Source organism: Centroberyx gerrardi, chromosome 18, assembly GCF_048128805.1.
Source record: "Centroberyx gerrardi isolate f3 chromosome 18, fCenGer3.hap1.cur.20231027, whole genome shotgun sequence".
Classification (NCBI taxonomy): Eukaryota; Metazoa; Chordata; class Actinopteri; order Beryciformes; family Berycidae; genus Centroberyx; species Centroberyx gerrardi.
The window spans coordinates 20,133,422-20,151,014 of NC_136014.1; positions in this window are offsets into that span (position 1 = coordinate 20,133,422).

Here is a 17,593-nt window from a genome sequence, read left to right on the forward strand (position 1 = left end):
GCACACACACACACACACACACACATAGTAGCAGAACACCAGACTCCTTATCCGATATGTAATAGTGGGTGGAGATTGATGCAGGCACTAGGAGACTAAAATTTAGGGAGTTTGAGTCCATCCCTGTCTGTCTATCTCTTTCCTGTCACTCTCTATATCCAAATTTAGTAGAAGTGCCAAAAATGAAAAAATAAATCCACCGACAAAATGGCCAAGTCAGCAGTTTTCCCACCAGCCAATGAAAACAGCTCGTCAGAGTCAATTTCCAGTGAATCCAGTTAATTTCCAGTTAATTGTCGATGGATTATCTTTGGGTTTGATATCTTGCTGACATCCCACATTTGAACCGTTTTTGGTTTCTGGCTTTAAGAGAGAGAGAGCTGTTAATGTTCACAAAATGTTCATTAAACTGAGATCATGGAAACGTGTCTGAATTTAGCTTCAGGATGGATTTTCTCTTTAAGTGCATTTATCCGCAAATACTAAACTCCAACAAAACAGATAGGAGGCTGTAAAGCTTCTTAGCTGCTGATGATAGAGACAGTGTGGGTTTGGTGGGAAAAAAAGGGTCTTCTAGTCCTGAGGAAAGGTTAAAAAGAGTTTATTCTCTGTGTCTATTCATTATGAAAAGTTAAAAACTGTGTCTGGAGTGCCTTGGATCTCTTTTTCCTCATGATTAAGTAGTAGAATTTTGAAGGGGGGGACTTTTACTTTTCCCAGAGTCATATATTCCACTTGGCTATTTCTATTTCTTTTTTTTTACTCAATGAAAGCTGTACATCTCCACTGCTGCCACTGTGGAATGCCCAGCTCAGCAGCACTCCCATCAGCTCGCTAATAAGATCAGCTCTCCCAGTTGGTCAGTCATTGACTGGGTGACTCCCCACTGAGAGCCTATCCAGGCATACAGAAGATGAGACTGTTTCAGAAACATACAGCCATATACTGTGCATGCATGATATAAACCAGATACAAATTAGCTTGGTTGTTAATCCCCGGATTTTTAAACATTTCCAGCCCAGGACCCGAATCAAGTAAATTTGGTCTTGCCTTGGGATCCAGGATCATTGAAACATACCAGTGTTCAGGAGGTGCAATTAACACTTAATTTGTGCTGTGATTGGTAAGTTTGTCTAGTTTGCCAGCCACTTTGGCAGGTAACCAGTCAACATTATAAAATCTAGTTGGCTGGTAAAATAGTGGCTGGTGGACACAAAAGGTTATAGTAGTTTTACTGGCCTGCTGGTATTCTTGTAATATGGAATCCCAACAGAGACAGACCTATGACTTTTTTAGGTCCAAGACAAACAGTGCTTTCTAAAATGAACTGGGAAATGTGAAAAGCAGTTTTGGAAGTTGGGACCTCTACTTGGCTATGGGAGTCCTACATTTTCCAAAAGGCTTATGGCTCATTTAGCTGGAGGCAGCAACGCAGCTACTGTACCTTTCAAATGAGCTGTGGCTTGTGTGAGATGCTGGCCAGGCAGCAGTGTGAGTGATAAGACTGAGAAGTTATGAGATACATTACAAACCATGTGATACGTACACGACACAAACCAGATATAAGTAGAAACAGAACTCTAAAGTTGACGGGTGAAGAGGGATGGTAATGCTCTTGTTAGTTTTTAGGGAATGTGAGAGGAAAGAACCATTCATCTGGACACACCGTCCTGTTAAATTTCAGAGAAATTCAGCCAATAATAAACCAAATGTTTCCCAAAATTAAACCGTAGAATTTCCAGAATCAGTTTGGAAATCAGTGCCATTTGTAAAGTCTGCATTATGAGCACATGAATCATTTAGCAACAGGTGTCGCCAGCTTATCTACTGCACATTTCAAATGAACTGCAGTTCAGTCAGCTTCTTTGTGCTGTGCACAGCACAAAACATTTCCCCATCCTGCAGGGTACAGACAGATTGGATGGAGTTTTTTAATCTTTTCTTGTTGGATTTTACACATTTCCACTGAAGCATGTTCAACTCCCCTTATTATAGATGAGGAAGATGACAGATTATATACTGTAATGAGATGGCCTGCATGCATGATGGTAGCCATTGTAGCAATCTCCTATCATGCATCTATCCTCCATTAATAAACCTAGAAAATTAACTGACTAGACATACAGTAACACAAAACGTGTCTCCTATGAGCCAAATTCCAGATCATCCCCTGCAGCTTTTGACAGCTGAAAAGAAGATAAAACGTGACTTTTCCGAAACAATCCTCACATTGTCTTGTTGTTGGTGTTCCTGTGGTCCCTTATGTTTCCTTGGGGTCGACTCAGCTCGACCCTCCTCCAGTCCTCAAGCCCTGATAACAGTCATGGTTAAGATGCCCCAGAGCCCGTGTCCAGAGGGAACTCTTTAACCGTTTAACAGTGTGACAGGCTATTATTTTCAATTTATGTGCTGTTGTGTAACCTTTACTTTGTTATAAGACGCTGTCGGGCGAAACCTGCTATTGAGCGAAGTGTCTCCTCTGCTTTCATTGCTTCTTCACAGTTCAGTTTCACAAGTTCACAGCTTCGTTTCACTGGAATCTCTGGAGTTCTTGTCGGTTTATGTGGTTGCGCTGTGAGCCTCCCATCCAAAAAATGTAACTGGACGGTGTTTCTTTCTTGCGGCGTTCGATTAATTGCGTCTTCCTTGAACTGTAGCGGCTTGTAAGAGCCAAGTTGCATGGAGATGTTCTTGGACTGACCCCATCAGGCGCATGGCTTTGGCTGGGCCACCGGACTCTTGACCAAAGCCCTTGGGAAGATTAACATTCCTGGGGGGAGGGACACTGTTTCCCTGCCATTATAAATAGGGAGGATTAGGCCATTTATACACAACAAAACAAACAACAAGGATTTCTGTTGGATGCTTTAGCTGAATTCTGTTCTCTATGGCAACATACAGTATGTGTTGATGGGAGCGTCATGCTTTTACCATGCAGTCAAAACACAAAGTACACGCCTGCATGGCGTGCAAAGTGTGCACTATGTACATGATTTGTGCATACCTACCATTCTATTCTATTCAGTTCCATTCTGTTCTATTTGTTCCCATTGTGCCCCATTCTTTTTCTATATCTACTTCCACTACTTCCTCTATAGCCTTTATCTAGATTCTGCCCCGCAGTTGTGTGTTTGACCAGCACATGTTTCCGATGCTTTGTGGCTGCTGTGTTGACATTCTTCCGGGCTTGGCCTGCGTTTCACACTTGTGAGGGTCAGAGTGTTTTGTTTGCTTTAACTATTATGGGAGACCCCCAGTTGTTATTTCGCACTTTGGAGGAACCTTTAAAATGCCTGTGTTGTTGTGGTATGCTCTGCTGCCTGGAGAAGACTTTGCTTTCGGACTTTTGTAAAGGGTAATTTCTATTAGGCTGCAGTAAAGCTCTGTATTAATTTGATTGATTGATTTTATTTACAGTCTCATGCCCAGCCCACATGTGCTTACAAGACAGCCTACATTCATACATCACACTGCAGTGTGTGTATAACAAACATACAGTATTCCTAAGCAAACTCAGGTTTCTTACATACAAAGTACATTCATGTTTTCCCAGTCTTTACAGACAAAGCGTGCCACACAGGATCCACCATTCCTGAAACATTATCTCGACTCTTTCATAATCACCAAACCAGAAGAAATGATCAGAAATAGAAGTTATTTGCTTTAAATCTCATTTCTCGTCACATTTACAGGACAACAGAACATGAGAGTTACTTTTATGCGTCAAAAGCTATAGTTCATGGGTAGTGCAGTGTCATAGAAAATAGTTCAGGTCACTGTTCCAACTCACATACCAAAAAAGTTAATGTAAATACAGTCAATCTTGCGGCGATGATAGCAGCACCCCCCAAGAAGAACACAAGTTCGGTAACCTCCATTAGGGGAAACTTAAAGTCACGGCCTATACCGATTTGCCTCTGTGTTACGACAGGAATGGATTGTTCTTTACGATGCTGACACATGGAGAATTGGAGCATGACTTATGCCCCCGCAGTGGCTGTAATAATCCATAACCTGTGATGTATTTGTGGGCCACGATCAAGTTATTACTGTGCTATTAGGGTGATTAATGCTACGCTTCATTAGTTTTATCCTGCTGTATTCAACCATGGCGGTCAGGGGTTCTCTGGTACCACTTAGCGCTGAAACAAATGCAGAGTTTTGCTCCAAATGAGATTTCCACCATTTAAAAATACAACTACTTCTCCAGCTTTTCTTAATTGATTGATAAACAGTAATTTCAAACAGATGGGTACTTTAAACTGCTACTTTTCAAGGAAAGCAGGTAAATTAAGTCCTTGATTGACAAAATTATAACATTTTATACACTGGATCCTCTATATTTTACAGATATTAAATGATAAACTTCATTATCTTAAGGTAATTATTTTCATTTTTACCAAATGGATACACATCATACATATGAGGTAACCAGAAATCAAGTGAAGATCCATTATAGCACTTTCACTTTAACAGCTTGCATCAGCTAATACCCTCAAACACCAACACAGCCATGCTTCAGTTTATTTTCTTAAGATAATGTTGAATCATCAGTCTCACAAGTGGAATACCCAGTCCTGGGTCTTTACTCCTATCTATCTGGCAGTTGAAACTGGTGTCCCAATGGTGGCGAAACAAAGATGCCGGGTGGAGCGCAGGGGAAACAATTTCACTGTCATTATAGTCATTATCCCAGACTCTTATCGTCCCGGATGTTTGTCCAAGAAATCCTGCAGGAGTTAGGACAGTGCATGAGGATGAGGATGGTATTATCCCTAATGAGAATGAAGATGTCTCGGGTCTTGCTCAGACTCAATAGCTGATTAAGCCGTGCTACATGGTCATTCATAGTGTATTCAGCAGGATTCAGCCCATATAGATTATTTGGCAGAAATGTGCCAGAAACGGGTGCACAGATCGTACAAATCGTCTCATATCGTTCACACATAAGAGGAATAATTTGGGAAATCATGCAAATACAATATTTTCCATTCTTCTTTTCAACTTTCGAACGTCTTCCTTTATTAGAGCTAATTGTGTGCTAATATGTTTGTTTTGTTCCTTTTATTTTACAGCTCTTCATAACCTACTTAATAGCTGCCAGTGCACACAGTGTGAATGATGTGAATTCCCTGTGAATCCCCCTGTCGTCACACAAGACACCGACCGTCCTCCTGTGTGGGCTTTGCGTGAAGAGGCTGAGCTCATAAACAAACCATGAGGGAGTTGCAGCAGGATGTTTATGGGGATATGAGGTAGAATGAATTAGGAACCACAGGGGTTTAAGCACCGGGGCCCTTGCCTTGTTCACAAACACACACACACACACACACTGATATACATACAGACACACACACTGAGCACGCAGGCGACACCAGAGACCTTCGGGAGTTACGTACATCCTGCGCTAACTGAGCATCCTGCAGGGAGACATTCAAAGTCCAGTAAAAGCGGTTATCACTACCTAGCTACCAGCCTGTGAAGACTTTAACTTCAGCAACATCGCTTTTATATAGTAAAATAGCTTTAACTAGTGCAGTTTAATTTCAGTGCGTGCTGCAACTGCGCCATAAAAGGCAATTTTCTCACACTATTAGGGGGAGTGAGGGGGGAGTGCGCAAAATAAAGTCTGTGTGTGTGATTGCGTGTGGTTTTTTGCATGAGAAAAACAGATAAAGAGAGAGACAGGCAGTGTGTGTGAATGTGTGTGTGTGTGTGAGAGAGAGAGAGAGAGAGAGAGTACCCATCTGCAAAGTTTTAACCCTGAACCTAAACCAGAAGTCTCTCAGCAGCTTTTCTGCCCAAAACTGTGTGAACACAACACGCACATATTCGAAAGACTTTAGCACCGCTGCGAATAACAGATTCGCACAATTTCTCCATTTATGAGCGTTCCACTTGCTGCTTAATGTTTACCAGCTGTCCAGAGCGATTGCACGCATCTTGCGGCGGCTGGTTTGTCGTTGTTATGCTCTCCCATGGGAAAAAACACAAGCCCCCCCCTCTCGTTTCAAAAACAAGTAGTCTTTATTATCTGTGCTCGGGTTATTTTGTTCATTTAGGCGCATTTTCAACGTAACAGCCCCTCATTTTAACTTTCTCTGTGAGGTTGGTCCTCATGGGAAAACATTAGTCTGGTTTGCATCAAAACAGCAGCTACAAGGTACTTAAGACTTTGGCTCAGTGAAAAGTTATTCTAAGATGTGCGCTGTGCAGGACATATCAAAGAGCGGGTGCTTGTTTGTGTACAAACTTGAGTTTATCTGCTGTGTCTGACAAATGGAGACATTGTGCTCAGCTGTTTTGATGCCAATCGAGAATAAGTAGCTGCTGACTCAGGATGCAGGGACCGAGGTGCCTGCGACATTCTTGTGAGGCTGTGAATTCAAATTGATTTGTCATCCTCTGAACCTCTCTCTCTCCCATCTTTTTCCATTTCCTCTCTGCTATACATTACCCAATACAAGATGGAGGTGGCAGCGTGGCTTAGTGCTTAGTGAGACCATCCTTCAACCAGATGACCTGGGTTCAAGTCCCCTGTTGACAAGCATCTGGCCTGCCGAAGTGTCCTTGAGCAAGACACTGAATCCTTACCAGACCCCAGGGTGCTGAGGTCAGAGCAGGTCAGGGGTGCTGAGCCAGTTCTCTGACCTGTCTGAAGGTTGGCAAGTGAAAAGAGAATTTTCCATTATTAAAGTAATAATCTGTGCCATTTTCATATAAGCAAATGTCCATTTTGCTCTGTTCTACTCTCTATTGCCAATCAATATAAAACAACTGTGATTCCACCTATATCCAGTTCATGAAAGCTTTTACGTCTGCTGTTCTAAGCACTCGATGTCTGACGCACTGTTTGACCGGCAAGTGATGTCTGGGAATTGCGATGGAAAAACACCACAGCAATGACCAAAGATGTCACCAAAGTAAAATAAAAAAAACCTTGTGGATTACCACTTTAAATGCCAAAATGTAGAGAGTGAAGTGATCACAAAGCCCTTGTACAACTCCCTAGAAGGCAATGTCCAGCCTTGGGAATTTAGCGCTCGGGTCTTCTGGGGCTAAACTCGTGCTTGACTGCGTTCGGACGCATTTCCCAACCTGACCGCTCAACTGACTCCCTCATCTACCAGGAAGCCGGGCTGCAGCCGGAGCAGGAGGTTTAATGAGAGTTAAGAGTTAAGAAAGCAAAAGGTCTGGGTAAAGAAAGCCCTTCTTTGTGTCTCTGTGTGTGTGAGAGAGAGACAGAGAGAGGAAGAGAGAGAAAAATATACTTAAATGCGTTAGTTCTGCGTGTGTGTGTGTGTTTGTGTGTGTCTGTGGGTGTATTTGCAGTAGACCATCCTATAAACCACCGCCTATACACCACCCATCCCCTTCAGCCGCAGGTTCAAGTGAGCACCCAGCAGAGGCGGCGGAGCAACAGTGAAACCCCATCCAAACCAAACACCGCTCTACCTCTGTTTCACTTTGGATTCCCGCTCCTTGGAATTTTTGTTTTCTAAAAGGCCCTCTTTGTCCCCGCTGAAGTGTATTGATCTGGTTGGGGCATGTGGGAGTCCGACCTCACTTAGAAACTGGCCCGGGAGGGATATTTAGCTGAAACAGATACAGCCAGCTGAATATGTGCACTGCCGATTAGTAGTAAAGTTGATTATTGGCCCTCACAGATGTGGCAGTAAGATGTTTCCCTGCTCCCCCTCCTACCTGAGGAACGGGTTCCTTCCTGCAAATTTTCCAGTGAAAGGTAGTATTGCTGCTGGTGCTTACAGCTGAAATCCTCGTAACTCCGATTTTGGTGTCTTATTTTTTACTTGAATTGAACTCCTTCCTGCGCTTTAATGTGAAAGACCTCAATGAAACCCATTTCAATTACGCTGCATGGTTTCAAAACTCCTTCACGTCAATTTGAAAATGTTATGGATTCCCTAATATAAGTGATTTTTGGAGATGCAGGGTTTTTACACGGCAGTACTAAGGCGAACCCTATGCTTTTTCCCCCCTCTCTCCTCCACCCAAACTGTGTGACTGGTGGTGCTCACAGCCCACACAGGGCAGCGTACAAAGCCCAGCATTCATACGCTCATCCACCGTCTTCTACGCCCACTCCTCTGACAGCATACAGAAGGCAGCAGCCAACAGGATGGAGTGAAAAGCATAACTGATATTTCATGGAAAAAACATGAATGGACGTGAATGAATAGTCTCCCTCAACACCATGTCAGTTTTTACCATTGAATTCTGAAGGGGTAGTGTTTTAGGACAACGCACCAGTGTTTCCATCCCAACCACTTTTTATCATCAAGAAAAGCAGAGCGGTAACCGCTCTTACAGTACATCCCACAGATGAAAAGAGTGATTTAAAGTTGTTTATACACTAGAGAATAGCGTGAAAAAGACTGTCTGTGGATTATGGGTTGAGACAGTTATTTATACTTGGGGAATGTTAGCGCCCACTCCTAAAGCTCATAGGACTAGGAAGGTACTTAACGGTTGACCATGTCCCATACATCAAATGTGAGCAGGAAACTGCCTTACATCAGTCGCTACTATACAGTGTTCCAGCTTCAGGGAGCCTCAGTAGTCAGTATGAATGAAGCCTAAACACGTAGTCCAATTTAATAGTAATCTCCTTCACTTGCATGATAAAATCACGTTTTGCCATGTAGAAATCAATTCAGTGACACACTTCTTTATAGACCTTATTCCCACAGCGGCCATTTTGAAGTTACGTCACACTCGGGGTGGGAAACTCTACCTGGAAGAGCAAGAAGCCCACAGCCTAGCTATGTCCTACTGTTGTGTATCAAGATCCACATCGTATGTCAGGTATCGGACAAAACTTTATAATTTCACAGATTCCCTACAGAAAACTCATTAGAAACGAATGGATCTCAAGACTCTGGACGGATATAGATTCACATTTTAAGATATAATTTATTTGGCCAAGAGCACTGGAATCTAGCCTAGATAGCTAGCTAGTAGCTAACTAGCTAGTAAGCTAGCTAACTTCCCTGCTACATTCATGCAGCTGTTGTAGTTGTAGTTCCCGAGATTGCTAGTAAGTAACGCTACCCTTATGAAAAAGTAGTATACTTTAAGTTTACTTTTTAAAGTAAAATGATTGTAAACTTTTTTAGTTCAAAATAAAGTATGCTGAAAGTGCACCGAAGTAGACTTTCTTTCTAAGGACACAAACAGACACAACAGTTTAAAATAAGTGTACTAAAAGTAGCCTACACTGAAGTAAAGTTATTTTTTCTAAGTATTTTATAGGCTATATCTCCCTGGTAGACTTTCCCACCCTGTGTGAAAATGCCCCCTGTGGGATAATAAGGTCAATGACTTTATATGATAACAATCCAATAATTCTTAATGTTGAAATTCAGCAGCGTTCTCCTCTAAGTGCATTATAATAGTCTACTGTCAAACCTTGACCTCTCCGGCTCACTCTGTGCCTGTCCCTGAGTTGTGCTTTGAATCTCAAGTCTAGCAGCTTAGGGCAGCTTTAATGAGTGTGCCAGGAACTTCAGCACAGGGTGCCAGCTGTGTGAGGAGGAGGGCAGCCACCTTGACCTCAGCAACAAGCCACAGACAGACAGAGCTCACCGGCCTGTGACTGGGATTTCCTTTTATCTCCGGGAACTGGCAGTGAGAGCGGTTCGCCTTATCAAGCACTGTTCATGCCATTCCATTACATCACCACTTCCCAATCGCCACCCACCAGCTAAATGTATTCAAAGTGTATTTCACAGTGATCAAATGATAGTCCCAGCATTTATGACAGTGCACCATGTTGGTAGAAAATGTTTCCATACATTGTACATTTTCTTTGGGTCTTTTTATCAGTCAACCTGACTTTAAATCTTGCTCTTGTACTTTTGTCTGCCTATTTATCTTTCTATCTGTCTCCCTCCCTGCCTCTACACCTTCATTTGTCCACCAATGTCATGATATTCCATTATCTTTATGCTCCACTGGATAGCATATACACACTGAGTCAGCAACTCCAATTCCCTAGACCTAATGTTATGGTAAAACATTCCTTTGACATTACCTTATTTCTTCTTCCTAATTTCACACCATGCTTTTGGGAATCTCCCTTTTCACAGGGAGCAGCATGGGGGCTGGCTGATGAATGCCTGCCAAGGTCATAGCACTCCATCTTTTTGTGTGTGTGCCTTCGTGTGTGTGCGTGTGTGTGTGTGTGTGTGTGAGAGAGAGATGGTGCTTTACCGTATATGCCTATGTGTTCAAATATTGGGAAGACTGCAGTATTTGGATCCTTTGTGTAACTAATTGATTCAAGTAAAGCAATAGATAAACTTTAATAAAGCATGTGTATTAATGTGTTGTGTGTGCGTGATGTATGCATGTGTTTACGAAGTGTGTGTGTGTGTGTGTGTGTGTGTGTGTGTGTGGGTGGGTGTCTGGCATCAATGGCAGGAATACTATCAGGGTACAGGAATGTGCACCAGTAGCCGTAGCCATTCCACATTTTCAGCAGGTGGCCAATAATCGACTCTGTTTTGGGAGCCAAAGGAGTCGAGCTGACTTGTTTTCTTGACCTCGGCCCCCCATCCGTTGCTCATGACCTGCTTTGAGATCGTTTGGAGAGGAATCTAATCCACATGAGAGCGTTATTAACTCGCACCACTGTCATTACTACTGAAACTCGGTATCAGTAAAAAGCAGTAGTGCAGTCAAGGCTTTTCTTTCTGGGTGTTTGGAGTATACCCACTATGTCATCTACATAGGTTTTGTCTTTATAGTAAGTTTCTAAAACTACAACTGTAGGCAGCAGCGCTCATATGCACTATCTCCAATCATTCATAGCCTTTAGAGTCAGAGTTTATTATAATTGTGTAAGGATTAACTGTGAACTTCTATGTAATGTTTTTAATGTTGTATGTAACACCCACCATGCTGCTGCTGTCAGACATTCATTGTGCTGTCTGTCAACAGAAATCCTATCCTGTCATAATAAATTAGCTCATCTACTCAATAAGCCTCCATGGTGTTTCTATCAGGCTACATCAAATAAAAACCTTATAGCCTACATAAAGCACCTTTTTTGCTTTCAGAAACAATGTTACAACCACATAAATAAATCAAGAGGTGTAATCGTTAAAACTGAAAATCTGAATATGAAAGACAAACAAAGCAAAATTGTATAAAGTAGAATCAGAGCACTGTAGAACAAAAAAGAAGAAGAAGAAGTGTTAAGTGAACCTTGAACACTGTTAGGGATAGCACAGCCCAACATTAGGCACAATGTTTCTGGGTCAACACAAAAGTATGAAATCCATGCTCGCTAGCTAGCTAAGTGATAAGAGAAGCTAAGATATCCAGACCAGTTCCATAACTTTGCAACTTTGCAACATTAAAAAATATTGTGAGGCAACTGTTCCAAGTAGGCTCCAATTATCTAACAGTATGAAAACACATTAGCAAGTAACGTAGCAATAGCTATAGCCAAGTTAGGTAGCAAGCATGCTAACGTTAGCTTTTTTAGCTATTTTAATGTGTCATTAAAACCACCAAGATCATGCAATCATGCATTATGTTAATCACATCAACAAGTAACATCTAAAGGTCCTTACTTCGGGTACAGTGTTGAACAAGTCAAAGATGTGATTTTAAAAAATGCTGAAGAGGGGCGCAAAAAAAACATAACAAAACATTGCACAGGTAGTGATGTCATATGAAGTTTGGGATTGACTGAGCAGATTTAAGGCAAGCATCGGCCTTGTTGACCCTGGGACAGCTCGAACTCTGCAATGTGCGTTAGGGATGCGTATTTAATGTATATGTATTAATAAGTGTATGTTTAAAACTCTGCTGCTACTGCCAGACTGTGTTGTCTGAGTCAACAGCAGCCGTCTCTCCTGATACATGAGCTCATCAGGCCTAAAGGCCTCAGCAGCGCCACTCAGCAAGGGAAAAGATGACTGACAGGTGAGGAGCAGAAATGTTCACAGAAGCAAGGATCTACTTTCACTTTTTGAGACTGTCTATCTATGTGGTGATTAAATCAGTGGATGGGATGTGGCTAACTGGGTTCATGCTTACATTCTGTTTTATGGACACCAGGGAATCAATTTCCTGTCAATTCAAAATGTAACTAGAAACTGCTAATGACGGAGCTTTAATTCTTTCTTTTTAGGTTGGATAACACACTCTTAATTGCCAGCCATTTTTCAATTAACTTGAACTTGCTTTAAGAAAATCCACTTCCTGAATTGACTGAACTGAGAAGAAGATGGACTGGGCTCAGTGGTATGCTTACTTTTGCCTACACACTGAAAAATAAAATGGATCACAGCTTTAACAACATTTTGCGAGTTGATTACGTGACAGAGAGGAAATAATCTGTGATTCTTTTGTACAAATATAGAATTTTGCTCAATTTGTTTTCTCTGGAAAATGATCAAGATTTATGATCCCTCTGGGATCTTGACAGGGAACAAGCTAGAACATTGGTAATGTGATTTTGTCCATTAGTCTGAGCGGTAGCCAGCCGCCCCTGCTGAGCCCTGCTGGCCAACAAAGTAGGAGCCAGAGGCCAGAAACAGTGGAGGTCACCAAAGAAAAAGAAAAAAAGGAGAGCACAAAAATGTTAGTTGTACTGTTACACAGTAGTATTAGCAGAATATACAAATGTAGCCACCATGAAAGTCCCATTTTTCTCCTACACTAATGCTCAGCCGCTGACAGTAAGTGTTTGTAATATTAAAATGTTGTTTTTATTCTCAGAGATAAAAAGATGCAAAGAACGATCCAGTAACCAGGCATTTTAGAGACAAGAGTTTTGTTACAATATGCCAATTCCCTTCTACTTTACACATTTGAGATAATAGAGAACAAATGAAGGATATTTGCATGATCTTCAATGATAACTATCCCTGTAATCCACAGAAAGTACAATGGAGGGGGCTTCCTCTGAGATTATTTGTGTTGGTCTTGCTTTGAGGTTACTTGTGTTGGTCAGGGACGAGAGGAAGACATAGATCAGAGTCTGAGACAATGCAAGACGACCTTGAGTCAGAGTTTAGCTATAAAACTTGAAGTGACAGAAGCACAAAACCTGTTCAAGTCGGCCTTGCAGCGCGGTCTGGCAGCAGTCATTAAACTCTGACTGCAGCGTCGGTAGCTGGCCTTCCCTGCTGGGCTGAAGAGAGGATTCCTGCTGGTCTGGGATCAGAAGCTAGAAGCCGTTAGCTGCGCAGGTCACCAGCAGCAGTGTGGGGCTGTCATATACGTTTAAACCCCGAGGCTAAATGGATGGGGAGAGAAGTTAATTTACCACATGCACACACACACACACACACACACACGCACACACACACACACCACTTGTAGCAGCACCAGCAAAGCGTACCTTCCCAAGACCTGAAGAAACAGACCTCTTACAAACACTGCACCGCACACTCTACCATACATGACACACAGACACACACACACACCAACACAACACCTCACACTCTGCCCCCAAGGCCTCTACCCCAATAAAAACCCCAATGCTTGAAGCACACACCCCAATTGTGCAGCATAATCATACAACACTTCCTCTGAGCCGCCACGGTGACACTTTGGGAAAATAGCCCAAGTCCTTTTTTGAGCAGTGGCCACTTGATACATATGAAGGTTGCTTGATGAAAATAGAGCTTTAAGTTGTGACCTAAATCATCTAAAAATAATACGTGCCATGTACTTTCCATATGAGGAAAATCTAAACCTAAAACCTTGACCAGGTACTTAAATAAACAGCAGGACAATGCACAATGTGGTATATTCACAGAAGTTTCAACCCAAACTGGCTATCATTTCCATACTTTTTTAATATATATATATAAAGTATATGTCAGCTATTAATCATAAGGAGGAAGAGGAGGGGGGGGCAATAATATTTTGTGGAAGTAAAATAGAGAAGAAAAAACAAGTTCTGCACTTCAGGTTGATTAAAGTACAAACTGTGAAATATTGTACTTTACTGCTAAAACAATGCAAAAGTTGCAAACCCTTACATCATAGGCACATCTCTACTTCTCAGAAATATCTAACACTCAAACTCATTAAGATTTTCCCTTTGCAAACACAAACGTCTGTTGAATACACATCAATATTGACTCGCAATGTGATGCACCAACTACTATTTCAACAGCAGTAATGGAGTAACCGAGGACTGTGTTTGTCTTGGGATACACCCCAGCTCCACCAAAACATCTCAGAGACTACCGTGGCTCTTTATCCATGAAAAAACACGGACTACTTGAGCTGAGAAAGCTCCCTCTGTCCTCTGTGTCTCGCCTCGCTGGACCGCACACCTTTGTTATTGTTGGACAAATGATCCAACGCTGCCGTTATACAGAGGCGTTAAAGCCGAAATTACATCTGCGTCATGGCAGTGTGCGGAGACGGAGCTGTGGTGTTCACCTCACCTCTGGAAACACTTACTGTACACTATATCCTCGGTGGCCTGGGGTTAAAACCTGTCAGGAGCTTATCTACTGTCTGTGCTACTACTACTCCTCTGTGTAGCTTTCTTTCTAGTAAATTAAATAATAATAATTTCATTTAGCAGCATAACCTCCAAAACTTTGTTCAGTATATTCCAATTGGCTTTCAACCTGGATTTGAACTTGTGTCTGTTGTCACTGGCAGACTGCAGGAGCCAGCTGAGCTGTAGCTGCTGAATTCCCTCCGCTTAGCATCTATTGATATTTGAGCTTTATTCAATATAAAATCTCAGCCTTCTCCCAAACTTTTGAAGTTAACGAGGCCATCTTTTTACAGCTCCAAAAAAAGCATGAAATGTCCGTGAAAATTCTCCTAACAGCTTGTGCAGCGTAATTCATGTGTTTTGTAGCCAAACGATTGCACTGTGGGTCCAAAAGTCCAATATTTACCCCATTACCTCCTATATTTTCCTGACTGGCAATGCTCTGGTCATGTTCGTACCCTCCATTAGCAAACAGAGTCTTCCACCAGAACATAAAAATTGAACTTTTGGACCCAAAAAATGAAATTGTTTGGCTACAAAACACTTGGGTCATGCTGTTTGAAGAAATTTGATGCTTTTTTGGAGCTGTAAATAGATGGCCCGATTAACTTCAATAGTTTGGAAGAAGTTTGAGATGAAACTACGAGGGTTAACTCGCTGTGTGTTTGTATTGTTTTCCTATGAACTTCACTGGAGTTTCGACTGACATGGGGGTGAGTAGATAATGACTCAATTATCATTTTGTGGTGGACTATTCCTTTAAGGAGTAACCTATTGTACATAAAGAGACTGCAGGAACATGACAGCAAAATGTACGTATGTTACGTAATCTGACGACAAAACAATCTGATCCAATCAACAGTAGTTTCACATTTTATTAAAAAGTAATCATCTCATCTTAATATATCTCAAACCATTTCTGCTGATGGGTCACTCTTGCAGAAACTCTTCACCTTGTTCAACTCATCTCTCTTGTGGTTGTTTCCAGTTGGACTGAACCCACATAAAACTGTCAGCGGTGTTTCATGTCTGTACGCTTATCAGTCTCCCCCATATTACACCAGGTGTCTGAGCTCTTACTGTAATGCCTCCCCCTTAAGTCTGTGAGGTCATCTTGATAGACACACACACACACACACACACACACACACACACACACACAACCACACTGTCTGAAGTGTGGTTCCTGTCCTAACTGATTAGCCTATTTGTCTTGACGCATTTAATTGCAGTTGTAAAAATGATAATGTTAATTAAAAACAGCCAGGTAGACATGATAAGCCAAGGTGAATTTCTCAGATGTAGTGGAGTACTTTTTGAAATTGACTTGAAAACAGACTTGGGTCAAATAGCATTTGCAAATAATTCTCAGCGTTTGTCTTATGCTTCAGGGAGTCCCAGATGGGTGGGTTTACCACACCAGGACAATTCAGATTGTATCAGGTAAGTAATCACTCACATAGAAGTATATTTAATTTATTTTCAAATGCTTTTCTTTGATTGGCATACTTTTCTGGCACTTGTTGGATTCTCGTATGGCAAACACCACCCATGTGGCCCCTAAAAAGATATTTGCCCTATTTAGCCTATTTGAAATGCTTCAAATTTATGTAATAGAAACAATGATATGAACTTTATAATGTATAAAAGATTATAACTGGGGCACTATTTTAAAGACCTCACCTTTTCCCCTGCACGTGTCTGACTGAGGGGGGGCGGACATTAGTTCGGGGTATCCATCCATCCCTCATCCCTCATCCATTTATCCATCTCTATTTGTCCTGCCTTGCTCCCCCCAGCCTCCTGCACCGAGCAGCACTGTCACAGTCTTTCATGCATGTCAGGGTTGAGGTATTTTATGTTCCCCTCTGCCCCCTGCAGGACCTGCTGCTGTGATTTAGAGCAAGAAGAGAGGGGAGAAAGACCAAGAGGCCCTGGACGGAGGAATGCTGTCCTGAACCGCAGGACCTCCCTCCTTCCTGTCCTGCTCTGAAAAGGTACCAGCCGGGACCTTTAAAGGCAGGATCCGAGATGTTCAGAAACTCACACCAGAGGCCATACCTTTTAAACTTGTTGTGACTGAGTTTTTGTGTTGAGTTTAGTCAGTATATACTAATTTGTACCTATTAAAATACATACATAGATATGAAATTGAGGAGTTTCATTCCAAAATGAAAAATGTGACACAGTGGATTCGGTCCAATCCTGAAAATCAGTCATGATGCTGAAATAAAAGTCATGTACACAGCAAATTTTCCATTGTTAATATGTGTTGATTGTTGATTTCTCAGTGATAATTATTTGGAGTTGACAGGTGTAGAGTTGTTTGTCCACATACAGCTGATATGGCTTTAGGGAGGCTGTTCAAACTTCTCAAAAGTGTTAAATTAACTCTGATGGGCATGGACTTATAAACACTGCCATAGTGTTGATTTGTTATTTATGCAAACAAAATGATTTCTGTCATGAAAATAGAAATCTTTGAAAAGATTTTAAATTATTTCCTATCTTGAGCTCTTTAGTGATATGATAGAAGATATAATCATCTGTATTTTAAAAATATGGCGCAACAAACATTAGTTTTGCGAAACTGTGTTTGCTTTGGAATGAAATGCTCATGTGTTTGTGAAAGAACGCTGAAAAATACTGCCGTTCTTCTTTAAAGAAAAACATCCGGTGAGGATTTCTGGCGGCTCATCAGATCACCGAGCGCTCCTTTAAAGAAGTGATAAATTACGAAGCAGTTCTTTATGGTGCAAGGTGATCAAAGGCGTGGCAGAGGTCTGGTGTTGGTTTATGGGACTGTGGTGGCCAGCCCAGGGATCAGAGGGGGGAATTCACTTTTCCACAACACACACATCTGTGTTTGGCCCCATGAATTGCCTTAACTAATGGAGAATGGTCCGTTCAGGCTTGTTCACCCACTTGTTGTGAATTAGGGAGACTCACAATCCACAGAAAGGCTTGTTATCGATCATCTCTACTGTCCTGAAGGATCCCTGTCTCAAAACAAGTTCGATTTTACAATATATTTACATCCCTTTGGTCAGGAAACATAAACTGAAGATGTAACAGTTTCTACAGGACACTGAC